This window comes from Cebus imitator, unplaced genomic scaffold (genome assembly GCF_001604975.1).
Source record: "Cebus imitator isolate Cc_AM_T3 unplaced genomic scaffold, Cebus_imitator-1.0 Scaffold26, whole genome shotgun sequence".
Classification (NCBI taxonomy): Eukaryota; Metazoa; Chordata; class Mammalia; order Primates; family Cebidae; genus Cebus; species Cebus imitator.
In genome coordinates this window covers 2,647,852-2,661,397 of record NW_016107341.1, presented here as the reverse complement: position 1 = coordinate 2,661,397, position 13,546 = coordinate 2,647,852, and the positions used below count along the sequence as shown (strand labels likewise).

The 13,546-nt window shown below is 32.9% G+C and overlaps 1 long non-coding RNA gene across 1 annotated transcript in view; it reads left to right on the top strand.

Annotated features, from left to right (window-relative positions):
* The first annotated feature begins 1,881 nt into the window (after window positions 1-1,881).
* The window catches only part of LOC108300310, a 47,279-nt gene continuing 35,614 nt past the window's right edge, over window positions 1,882-13,546 (top strand). The window contains exon 1 of the long non-coding RNA XR_001823339.1: window positions 1,882-2,013. This is a non-coding gene — a long non-coding RNA (uncharacterized LOC108300310). The remainder of the gene's footprint in view (window positions 2,014-13,546) is intronic.

Below are 13,546 nucleotides of genomic sequence, written 5' to 3'. Positions count from 1 at the left end.
ACTTTATATTTGCCACTGCACACTCCGACGTTATCCAATAATGCAATCCAAAGCTTTTTGTCTGGCAGCTTTCTTTTCATGTGACTGCAGTTAAGATTTGGGCTCTGGCCCTCTTCCACTGTTTTTGACAAAGGTGATTTTACATTTAGAGCAAAACATCTTTTGAAGAAACCCATTCCTATTTTGAATAAAGCAAATACATTTTATATGTAAACTAACAGCCCAGCACCTAGAACAATCAATAACTTACACAAAGTAAGGACACAAAAAATATGTATCAAATGAACAATTGAATGAATGAGCTTATGAAAGGCTCCAAACAAAAGAAAAAACAATAAACATACAACTATTTCCTAAGTAGTCTTTTATTTTATTTTTTTTAATTTTTTTAACTGACAGATACAGTTTTATGCATTTACCATATGCAACATGATGTTTTCACGTATAAATCCATAGGAGGTAATGCATTTGTTAATTAGCTATATTGAATCATTTGTTAATTAGCTATATTGAACCATTCCTTTGTAGTTCTGATTTAAGTAAGATATTTGTTCTTGAATTGTTCTGTTGGCCTGTTGGCTTGGCAGGAACCATTGTTGGGATTTGGAATTCATAATTCCATTTAAGTTTATACTTTATTCAAACTTCTGGATCATTACTACCCAATAGGTAATGCTGGTCATTATTCTTTAGGTATTGTGCTATGACCACATATTTCTTATTTATTTACTTTTTTTTTTTTTGTGGCTTCATATACATGATCTATTTGTTCCATTGCGGCTCCTTATTACTCCACGACAGACTCCGTGACAGGGAGTATCTTGGGAGATTGAAAGCAACAGGCTCTGAAGTCAGATTTAGCAATGGCAACAAGTTGCCTCATTTCTAAAATAAGAATAATTGTATTACTTAGAAAATTACTTTGAAAAATAAATAATGAATATAAAGCAGCTAGCAATATGAGTGTTATAAATTAGACCCCCTCATTAGGCAAGCTACCAGTAAAATATCTCCTAGAAAACAATCATCACATCTTTGGGGTCTGAATGGGTATAATTTTGTCATGGTGCACACAATATTATTTATCACTGGTAACCTGGTTAAAAAAACAAAGTGAGTCCAAATAATTTTAAATAGCAAAATAGTTACTAAAACTGAAATGCAATAATAAGTAAATGCAAAAAGGTATATCAATATAAAAAAATCAGATTTGGTGTTTTCATTCTTGTTTTTTCCTCTTCCAATGTCTTAGGTTAAAGTTAAAATTCTGTATCTAGTATAACAGCATCAATGACTAACTTAAATGTGCAAGCCAGAGGCAGTTGAGGGAGCCAAACAAGTTAAATAAGACCAACAAAAAAGGAAATCTTAAAAAAATTAAATGGTAAGACATTGCACTTACTGTCAAGACATGGCAAATATCAGTTTTCAAATTCAGGAAAATTTTCCACAAGGGTGGCATGAAACACAGGAGAAGGTAATTTGCCAGTGTTATAAGCATAAGCTCATGTGCAGAAAAACATGAATAAAACAGAAGAACGAGGGAAAGTAACAAAGTTACAATACATTACTATTGGGTTGAGAACCAGATGAAGAATAATCCAAATGCAACATAATTGTGTATTTAAACTATGAAATGGTTAAATTCCTTTATGATTTTTCTATCTATTTTTTTTTCCTCTTTCTACATGTTTCCTGCCCTGAATGGGAGTGCTAGGAACTAGATTGAAGAGGAGGGGCAGTTGGGAGGGGTGGGGAATCAAAATCTAAAAAAAAAAAATCCTTTTGTTATTTACTAATCCCTCCTCCTGTGGTATTCTAGGAATTCAGATAACTCATTAACAGTTATCTTTTACTTACAGTGACTCAAGCAAGAGGAGTACTTTCTTTTTAAATGTTTATGGTAAAAGAACATCATGTATAGTTGCCAACAGGCTTGTTAATATTACTGGATGTGCCTGTGCCTCCAAAGCACGGATTTGATAGCTCCATTATTGTAATCTAAATGTCCTGGTAAGAATTTTGTTATTTTACTACTTGTTTATGGTAAAATGAAGTCTTGGTACTTTTTAATAGCTCTGACACCTTATTTCTGATAAGACAAATATGCTTTAATTTCTTGGCTTGTCTTAATTTGGAGTTTGCAACTAATTCCATGATTTAAACATGCGTGATTAATACTAAACACCATGAGAACGTCAGATAATATTTGTGATAGTAGTATGAGTGGGGGCAGGAGTAGTAACAGCATTCGCAACTAACATTACTTGTTTTCAAAGTCCAGATTTTGTTCTATCTACTCCATTACGCATCATCTAATCCTGAGTAAATCCTCATTTTAAAGATGAAGTAACAGAAGTTTCACTATGTAACTTGCCCAATGTCATCTAGCAAATAAGTGGTAAAGTCAGATTGGATATTAATAATTTTAAACATTAAGATGTATAAACTTTTTTCCTCTTATTAAGCTTATAATTTAGTTAAGATAATTATTTGCTCTATTGAAAAAAAAAACAGTCTCTTGAAAACTATTTTTGAATATTTACTTGTTATTCCTATAAATATATGATTCATAGGTCCTGGCCCTTATTAGATCATGATTATGAAACAAAATCATCCTTTATTTTTTTGCCTATGATAATTTTGTAGTACTACACAAGAGGGGAGTTTAACTCTGCCTTCCTGTCATCCAAAATATCGACTTTTACTTCTTTTGCCACTTCCTAATGGAGCTGGAACTCAGCCGGGCTCCCTTGATAATGGAGAATTCTACAATGAATGCATCACCTGCTGCCTGTCCCCAGAGTGGGCTGCCTTGCATAGTGCTATGCTAACATGCTGCTTCTACTGCAGAATATTGTGCTGTTGGTGACTACTTTGTCAGGTCCATGGAGAAAGATCACACCATCATGCATGGGAGTAAGATTTTCCTTGGGAAGTCATTACTTATAGCCAGGAATATGTTAAGTATCTGACTTGAGGTGAGGAAGAATACCCTATCTGAATTCACCAGGACGCTAAGCCCACACTCTGAGGTATGGAGCATTCTGGATCTCTTCCAGTAATGGAATGAGCCAGCATAACTCGCAAGAAACACATAGACCAGCAGCAGCAATAGGAGTAGTAATACCAAGATTCAATATTTAATTGGAGGTGGCAATACAATAAATCAATTCTGCTTGAGACTACTTTCCAAAGAGGTTACTGAGTGTCCTTTCCATGAAGTGTGGTGTGTTGCTTAATTGGCCAATATTTGGGCTATTGAAAAATAGCCCAAACTCTCAACTTCAATATATAACACTCTCCACCTTCAGCCAGGTAGTTTCAGGTAATAGATGATAATGGGATAGACAGAAGCAAAGTTTCAAAAAATTCTGGATCAAAGGTTTATGTTCACAACAGAACATAGAAATATGGGTTCATTTTTGAATGCAGAGTAAGAAGTTGTGGTTGAAGTTTATCAACTAGAGGGTCCATAAAAACATAAATGTTATAAAAGTAGACTTTCATCCAAGAAAGAGAAATATATACATCACATCATTTCCTGAACATTAGGAATTCATTTTTGAAAATTCAGAGGTTCTGCATGAAAATACTAACTGGGGGCTTATATTAGTTTCATGTGTCTGCTATAAAAAATTACCTCAAACTGGGTGGCTGAAAACAACAGAAATTTATTCTCCCACAGTTCTGCAGGCCAGAAATCACTGTGCCTAAAACAAGGTGTTAGCATGGTTGCACTTTCTCCAGAGGCTCTACAAGATAATCCATTTCTGGTCTTTTCCAGTTTCTGGTTGCTATCAGCATTCCTTGGCTTATGACCATATAATCCATCCTCTATCTCCCAATACATAGCCTTCTCCTATCTATGCATGTCTGATTAACCTCTTCACTTTTATAAAGATACAGGTAATTGCCTTTGGGGTCCACTCAGATAATTCAGAATAATCTCCTCATCTCCAGACCATTAACTTCATCATATCTACCAAGACCTTTTTTTTCCCCAAACATTTACAATTTACAGAAATTAGGATTTATTACAGTATCTAGAGAATGTTATTCAGCCTACTACAGAATGTATTTGCTATTATTTTAAACTGGAAAAATGATAATAGGCTACATGTTAAACTAAGACTATTAGGCAATATCTTATAACTAAAACATGGTAAAACACCATGTAAATATATACAATACATACCTAAAATGCTACTTCCTCACCATACACCTGGGCTAAGGCACTTCTTAAGAATACAACTTAGGCACAAGGCCACACTGCAAGTAGATATATGGTTTCTTTAGGATATCAAATTCTAAGGAGGGTCAATATTGAGAGTCTGCTGAAATTGTTTCAGGGACTCACTGGTACATCCAAATATGGGTTTCAGGATCCAGTGCGGTGGCTCACGCCTATAATCCCAGCACTTTGGGAGGCCAAGGTGGACAGATCGGAGGTCAGGAGATCGAGATCATCCTGGTCAACCTGATGAAACTCTGTCTCTACTAAAAATACAAAAATTAGCTGGGTGTGGTGGTGCATACCTGTAATCCCAGCTATTCGGGAGGCTGAGGCAGGAGAATTGCTTGATTTCAGGAGGCGGAGATTGCAGTGAGCCGAGATCGTGCCACTGCACTCCAGCTTGGCAACAGAGTGAGACTCGGTCTCAAAAAAAATAAATAAATAAATAAATAAATAGTTTTCAGGATGCCCAAATATTCATCTTTTAGTTTTGGAGTCTGTATGTGAGACCGAGGATGTATCAGGAGGGTGTTATGACAATCCTTTTGTGTTTACTTAAGTATGCAATGTAAACAACAAACAAATCATTTTCTGGGTTGCCATGACATTTAATGAGTGTGGGAGAAGTACTGCACAGACACTACTAAATCCTTGCTGTGCCCTTCATAAATATCTTTGCCTTTCCTGGTACAGAAGACATGCTCCATTGTTCTCCCTACTCCTTGTCTGGTCCATTTGTGCTGCTGTAACAGAATATCATGGACTAGACATCTTATAAACAACAGAAATACATTTCTCACTTTTCTGAGGCTAGGAAGTCTAAGATCAAAGAGCCCCCAGGTCTGGTGTCTGGTGAGGGTTTTTTTCCTGGCTTATTGATGGTGCCTTCTTACTTAATCCTCACATAAAGTCAGCTTGCAAACAAGCTGAGGGCTTTTATCACATTTACGAGGGCTCTGTACTCATGAACCAATTACTTCCCAAAGGCCACACCTACCATTATCATCTCCTTAGTGGATAGGATTTTAACATAAAACTTTGGTGGTAACACAAACATTCAGACCATAGCACTCCTTAAAGATCTGGACTTCGGGTAAACTAGATGGAAATTGCCGTCATGTTTAACAAAAATTGCAAAAATGGTACAGTGCCTGCTACAATTTACATAGTCTTTGAATATTGTTGTTGGCATTAATAGTGAATTTTCATAAATAAAAATAAATAGATTTATTGGTTGGAGGTTGATGAGACCAAACAGAAGAGTCAGTAAATTCCATTTGATAAAGGAACTCATACAGGAAATTTTAAAACAAGCAAAACAAAATATTAGCAAAAACAAACAACCCGCAGTTAAAAACAAATTATAAGTGACATTTATTTTTTTCTGTATGTCATGCCAGAAACAAATGTTAGTGACACACATTCTTTTAAGTTGTCCAGGATATTAAAGTCACCTTGTCCTTTTTGTTCTAAGTAACAATTAGGTTCAAACTCCATTTCACATCCCAGCTCCAGTCAGCCCATCCCTTGGGTTTAGTAAGGGGCTTGAACTTTGTGCCTAATCATATGTGGTCCCTATTTATTGCTTCTCAGTAAACTCTTCATCTCCCTCAAGTCTTTCTGCATATGGCTGTTTCTGTCTTTCCTCTCTTGTCACCCAAATCAGTCCCTCTTCCACCCAGCCATTGGAGTAGGAGACTTCTACTGAAGATTGAGGAGTAACAGAAACACAGTTGGTGTACAAGGAATAGCGCTGCATCACTGAGCAGCAAGTAATTTAAATTGGCACATTTTACAGGCTTCTTTAATTAAAAAGCGAGGTCAGATCCACAACTAAAAAAGTATTCTTTTCATTTCTGGGGCCATCTCTGAATTCACAATATCCCAGACACCTCTCTTTACATTTTCATTTTCAGCCAGCTTCTGTAGTCTAGGCACTTACATAAGAACCGCTTTTTTTCACAAATTACGGACCCATCAAGGTAACTAGTCCTCCATCAGTTCTAAAAATTATACTTTTTCTGCCCTCTCTCTAAGATTTGTAATTATTTAATATATTTGATAGTGGATCTTGTAAGAGCTGTAATGCTACCTGTGTCTTCATAATATAAACCAAGGGTGTTTTTTCCCCCATTATCCTAAATTAGTAGGAAAAAGGATTAGGTACGAATTTAGTAACATGTTAACATCCTAATTAACATTTAAAACCTACAGGCCTTGTTTATACATGGGCAGAAAACAAGGCAGATAAACAGAGCCCAGTGTGACTGCTCTGGGGGAGTTTCTTCCTTCCCATTGAGATGAGACACAGGAAAACTCTACAGTAACTGGAATCAAGAGCCAAACTTGGCAGTGAGTAAGTTGAATCGATAAATGTCCACTGCAAGCCAAGCCATTTTTAAAGAGCATACATTCCTTATGAAAATATCTGGGTGGTACAGAGAGGTGAATCCTAGCCTGGAAGATTTAAGAATACAAATATTAGATGAGTAAGGCCCTTAAAAAATATGGGAATCTATAGAGTGGCTTTCCAGGTAAAGGAAACCCTACCCTTAAATACATTTCCTTTTCTGTCCTTGAGTTTCTCAATGGTAGAGCTACTCAATCCTCCATGCCTTATATTTCACATGTTCGTCTATTGACCTCAGCCGGGAATATTAGGGAGGTTAGATACAAGTTGGGTAAAAGACATATATCAGCAAATAGACCAATTTTGTGGTTCTCTGGGTTTTAAATTTCACTTAGTACATTTCAAAAATAAATATTAATTCATTATAGCTACTAAGTTTTGTAATTTGCTAATTGAAAAGTTAAAAATAACAACAAAATGACCTCTACATATAATAATTTCACAAAAGTAAGGGCATTTTAACATCAGAAAAAGTAGAAAAGCTTCTTAGACAAAGAATTAAAATGTCCTTAAATAAATTTAGCTTTGTGAAAACTTTTTAAATATTATGTTCTAGTTTTCATTTGGCCCAGACCCAAGATGAATTATTTACAGACTGACTCCAAAGTGCAGGCAAATGTTTGGAATATTGGAATAGCTATTTTTCTGTCCCCATTTTTCTCACTATGATTACCTGGTAGAAACTTGTATCTTCAAGCACATAAGTTCACATAACTTCTGCGTCTCCTTATGGTTTTCATTTATTTATAACTTTAAACCACCATGGACTTTAAAGTGTTCAGCATAAAACCCAATTTGTGCTTTTATTCATTTACAACAGATGAGGTCAGAGTGAAAAGAGGGGCAGATTATAGCTTCCCTTTCTTGTAGACCCCTTTATTAAACTCACTTGCATCATTTTTATAAGGCTCACACTTTTCTCTAAGATGTAATTTTTATAAAGGGTACTTTATTTAGAACTGTTTAGTAAGTAGTAAACCTGAGGCCTCAAAGTCTCTATAAAAAAGTTACGGCCAAACTGACCTTCATCTAAATCACAATACAGAAAGCTAATAATTTTTCAAACATGCAGAAGTCTTAAGCAGAATGAAATTCCAATAACATATGCTACAACTGCTGACAATGAATGTGGCCAATCCAAAATAACCAAGAGCTGTTGTTTACCAGAAATGAGATGAAAAAAGAAAATATTACTCTTTATGACTGAAAAGATACTGCCAGTCAGTCATCCAAAGGACTAGTATTTAAAATTCTTTTTAGACTTACAAATATGGGTTTATTAGTAGCTATTATTCACACTCACACACACACACACACACACACACTCACACCCTATATATATTTCTAATTCCAATTCTAATTTGAAAGGGATACTCAAGAAGCAGGCCATCAAAGTGAAGGGCAAAATAGGATAGATATAAAACAAGTTAATGAGTAACATTAATAAAGAAAAAATTTTGAAAGAAGGAAATTGTTAGAAAGGGAAGCACATTCTCCATCTTCCAGAAAATGTCATTCCTTTCTTAGCATGTATGTCACTGGACCATGTAAAATGCCTATCAACAATCCTTATATTTTGCAATTTAGCTTACAATATAAAGGAAAGACTATGGTAACAGATCATGCTGGTCTAATAAAGTAATGTGCGAGTTAGATCACTAAGTATGTCTTTATAGTAACAAGTGTATAAAAAGTACTTTTAAAAATCACTTAGCAATGATGAAGCTCTTTTCACCATTTACATAAAAATGAAAAATGTATTTTCTATTTTATACAGAAAAGTATAAGCAGATATCAATTTCCATGTGCATCACCAGTTATACCCCATAGAAAATATTATTTACATGACTAAAAATAAGTATTGAGTTAAGTGGCATTTGGTAGAAGATAAACTAACCTCAAGAAAATCACAGTCTTTGAACAAAGTGGTTTGAGACATTTTACATATTTAAAATTATAAAAGAATAATTAAGACAAATTTTGACTCAATTAGATTGATAATATTTCTTTTAAATGCTCTGTTTAATACAGAGGATTTATATTCTCAGATATCATGAAAGAAAGGGATAATTTTAATGATTATAATAGTATTTTACATTTATGTATAAGAGAAATATCACTGACTTTAGTGTAGAAAAAATTAAGAAAAACTGAATTTATGTTTTTTAAAAATAAACTTCTATTATTATTGAGGCAGTAAATATACATTGCAGAAAATAAATGTAGCAACAAAATTAATATTCTCCCAATTGAAAGCATTACTAGTATGTTGAATTTCAGATATTCTATGTATAAGTATTTATATTTTATACTTTTGCTGATCTTACCTTACATTCTCTTGTGATCTGTTTTCCCCCCCACTGGCATCTATTTTCAATTTTTCTATTTCTGTAAAATTTTAACTTTTTAAATACATAACTTACATTTATATTATCTTAATTGACTCCAAAATGTTAAAATCTATAGCTAGTTCCAGACAAAATATTATTTCTGCTTTTAATGTTTCTTAAGCTTCTTTTCCTGTTTATTAGATGTTCTTAAACCTCTTTTAATTTAGCATGTTTTTCTAATGTCTCTTCTTAAAAACGTTTTATCACTGAGAATTTCTAATATTTATGAAATAGGATAGGATGATTCCCTGTGTACTCATCAGCTAATTTCAACATATGTCAACTCAAGCCAATCCTTTATCCCCAAAGACATACTTGCTGTCCCTGCATAAAACAAAACCATATCATTTAAAGTAAACCTTAGTCTTAATATTATCATATCATTTTATCTGTAAAACTCCAGTATAAGACAGGTGCTCTTTTAGGGAATAGAATGATGGTCACTAGAGTCTGGGACAGGTAGCACAGGGGATTGAGGGATGAAGGGGTATGGTTAATGGAGACAAATACAGCTACATAGAAGGAGTAAGAAATAGTTCTTGGTATCACAGTAGGATGACTATAGTTAAAAATAATGTATTGTTTATTTCAAAATAAATACAACAGTGGGATTAGAATGTTGCTAACACAAAGAAACGGCAAATGCTTGAGGTGATCAATACTCCAATTATTTTGATTTGATCTACACATCATATGCTAATATCAAAATACCACATGTATGCCATAAATCTGTACAACTATTATTTATTAAAAATAAAAATAAAAAATTTATAAAAAACAAAAAGGTGCTCTTTTAAAATATAACATAACATCAATATATATACTTCGCATATACATACATGTGGATATGGTTTTTTTAAATATCTAAAAAGACGTATATTTGTACACACAATTTTCCCATATGTGTGTTTGTATGTATGACTGCATGAGTCAGAATAAAAGTATTAATATAATGAGTAACATACAGTAGAATAAAAATATCTATTGAAAAAAGTATATTAATATTTTTAAAATTGTTTTTGTCCTTGTGCTGTATGTATAGGGGTGTACAGTCAAATTATTACATTTTAAAGGCATTTGGAATAATTTTACTATGTGTGGTTTTATCATAAATTCAATACATAGGATAATTTGTATCATTTGCTTTCAGGTTTTAGGAATTGCTATTTTTTCCCCTTTAAATTTTTTTAGAATTATGCAAAACCTTTACATGGATATAGAAAAAATTTACGAAATAAAGTATACTCAGTGACGTCCAATTCTTATTCCTTTCCCTCTAATCCTTGTCTCTCCCATTCCCAATAATATCTGTATATTTCCTAAATTTAAAATTATTTTCCAGCTTTTAACATACCTATAGACATATACATATATTAAACCAGTCAACACATATTGCTTATAGCCTGACACTTCGCTATTTATACATAATATGTTACATATATTGCCTTTTTCTTAAACAATCACATATTATACCCACTTTTCCTGAACTTGTTTTATATATCCAACAATATATATTGAGAAAACTTCTTAGTAGTTTACAGAGGTATTCCTTTTGTCATTTTAGTATTACCTAGAATTCTATTGTGTTACTATACTGTGTATATTCAACCAACTCCAGTCTCATATTAATGTACATTTGTTTTTTTCCCAGTTTTTACAATTCAGATACTGCAGCATAAATAGTTTTGCAAATATTCTTCTCTTTTTCATATTTTTGTCAGTTTGGAATATAATTTTTGGGATATGTTCTTCAAAGTCGGATTGCTGGGTCACAAGACAAAGCATAGATGTTGCTAGGCCTTACTAAATTTCCCTCCAAAGTGGTTTTGAACATTTTGATTTTCATCATCAATGTATGAGACTGTTTTATTCATCCTCCCACACAGAGGACATTGTCAAATTTCTGGATTTTAGCCAATTCAATATGTGAGAAATTGGATCTCAGGGTATTCTTTTTTTTTTTTTTGAGACAGAGTTTCGCTCTTGTTACCCAGGCTGGAGTGCAATGGCGCGATCTCGGCTCACCGCAACCTCCGCCTCCTGGGTTCAGGCAATTCTCCTGCCTCAGCCTCCTGAGTAGCTGGGATTACAGGCACGCGCCACCATGCCCAGCTAATTTTTTGTAGTTTTAGTAGAGACGGGGTTTCACCATGTTGACCAGGATCGTCTCGATTTGTTGACCTCGTGATCCACCCGCCGTGGCCTCCCAAAGTGCTGGGATTACAGGCGTGAGCCACTGCGCCCGGCCGGATCTCAGGGTATTCTTAATTTGTAGTTTTCTTATTATGGACAAAGCAGAATATTTTTTCATGTCTTTAAAGGCATTTATATTTTCATTCTTTTTGAGCTATGTATATATTTTGCCTATTTTGTACAGTGTTAAAGCTTTTCTTTATTTTTAGAAGATAATGTGTTTCATATACTACTTTTTTTGTTGTGTGCATTATATTTTTTTCCAGTTTCTCATTTGTCTTTTACACTTTGGAATTTTTTTGCATTAAAAATTTTTATATGAATAAATTTATCAGTACTGTCTATTATTTTGTCTATAAATTGTTATAGTTTGAACAATTTTCTCCATTCTAGATGTATACTGAACTTAACCTATGTTTTTACCTAGCACTGGTATATAGTTTTTTAATTTTAGATTTTTAATCCATTTAAAATTTATTCTGGCATAATAGGTAAGAACTGGAACAAAATTTATTTTTTCTTACATGGCAATTTCATCAATCTTATTAAAAAGTAGTATATTTTACTCACTGATTTGCCTTATACAAAATTTATATTCACAATTTGGGCTATTTGTGGAATATCTATTATAAGGTATCATTTTTACTTATACGAACTTGTTGAAGTTAATAAAGCAGCTGTCCAGAAGAATGTTTTGCCTTTTGGGTGTGTCTGCTTGCTACCTTTTGATGTATTTTACTTTACTTCTCATTTACTATATCTTCAGCAAACTAGAAGTTAAATATAAAAGTTTTATTAAATCAAAGGAAGCATTTTTGACTAGAATAATAAATGATAAAATTATATCCTTCATAGTACATCATAGCAGAATTTATATAATACCAGTTTGACCCACCAGTAATGGTACTATAATTTGTCACTACACAAGTTAACACAGGTGATCTGTCTGTTGTACATTTTTCCTTGAGATTTTTAGGATAAGATTTAGAATACATCAAAATTTAATTAGTTAATTTTAATTAAAATTATTTAGAATTAATTTATAAATTAAAATAAAATTTATCAATGATTATTTAATGTAGATTGATATATTTTATAAAAATAATAAACTATAAGATTAAAAATTTAAAATATGTATGGCAGCTAGAAATATAGTTGCCTATTTAAAAAAAATTGCAGTTTTTATTTTCATCTACTTTTATTTTTAAAACTGTATTAATACTTGCATCATTATTAAGGTAAGGGTCTGAACTTGCCTTAACACTGATACAAATATTAATACTTATATCAAATCATATCATCAGTAGACATTTTAATGACAGATGAATGATTTAAATAATTTTTCATTTTACTTGTTCTCTTATTCTAGGCAGACAAAGCAAATGGCAAAAAGAAGAGCCACATTCAATAAAAATATGTGAACAATTTTTTAAATTGATAATTGTATACTATGAGTTTAAAAATATTTTTGTATTCAGTTTTACTAGAATTATTGAGTATATATAATACATGTTTTGATAAATAATTAAAAAAATTTTTTTTCACCTTTTAATGAGAGCACAGATGTTTCCCCTAGTTATTTTATGCATGTATGGGTTAATATGACTTGTTTCTAAAATCAAGATCCAGGCTTCATTGTATTCCCTTTCTTATTTTCAGAAATGTCAGCAGTTACTTTTTTCACATTTCAAATAAATAAATAGATCAAAATATAAAAAATTCTAATATAGCTGTATCACTCAATTATCTAAGTCCCTTCTGTATTGTATGTGAAAACTATATTGCATTCATTTACCAAAAATTACTTTTAATGATTTACCGACTGACAACCCTATTTGACCATCTTTCAATTTTGTTGAAAGCAAACACTGGAAACCACTTGAATTGTTAAAGCATTTGTTACCCAATCAGCAAAGACATACACATCCTTGATTTTGGGAAAGTCTAAAAATTGACTTTACGAAGATCTATCAAATGTCTTAGTTTTCATACAAGTGTTAGAAGTTAAAGGATGCTTCTTAGGCACCAGCAAATTTCACTGTGTTTTGTTTAGTAGTACAAAGTAAGTGAGAATGAACAGCCTCAGAAAGTGTGGGAAACTGACGGAACACCTTTACAGCAAGTGTGTTCTCAGGCAAACAGATTTTAGCAAATAGTATGAATATGAAAGTGAGAATATGATCTGGAAAGTGACCGCCTAAAAACTGTTCATGTCAGCTTCTCCCTTGGTAAATATGTTTTCCAGGGGGCACATATCTCTCAGTTTGAAGAACACTGCCCATAGGTCCCAAAAAAGTCATGTAGGGTGACTTTCAA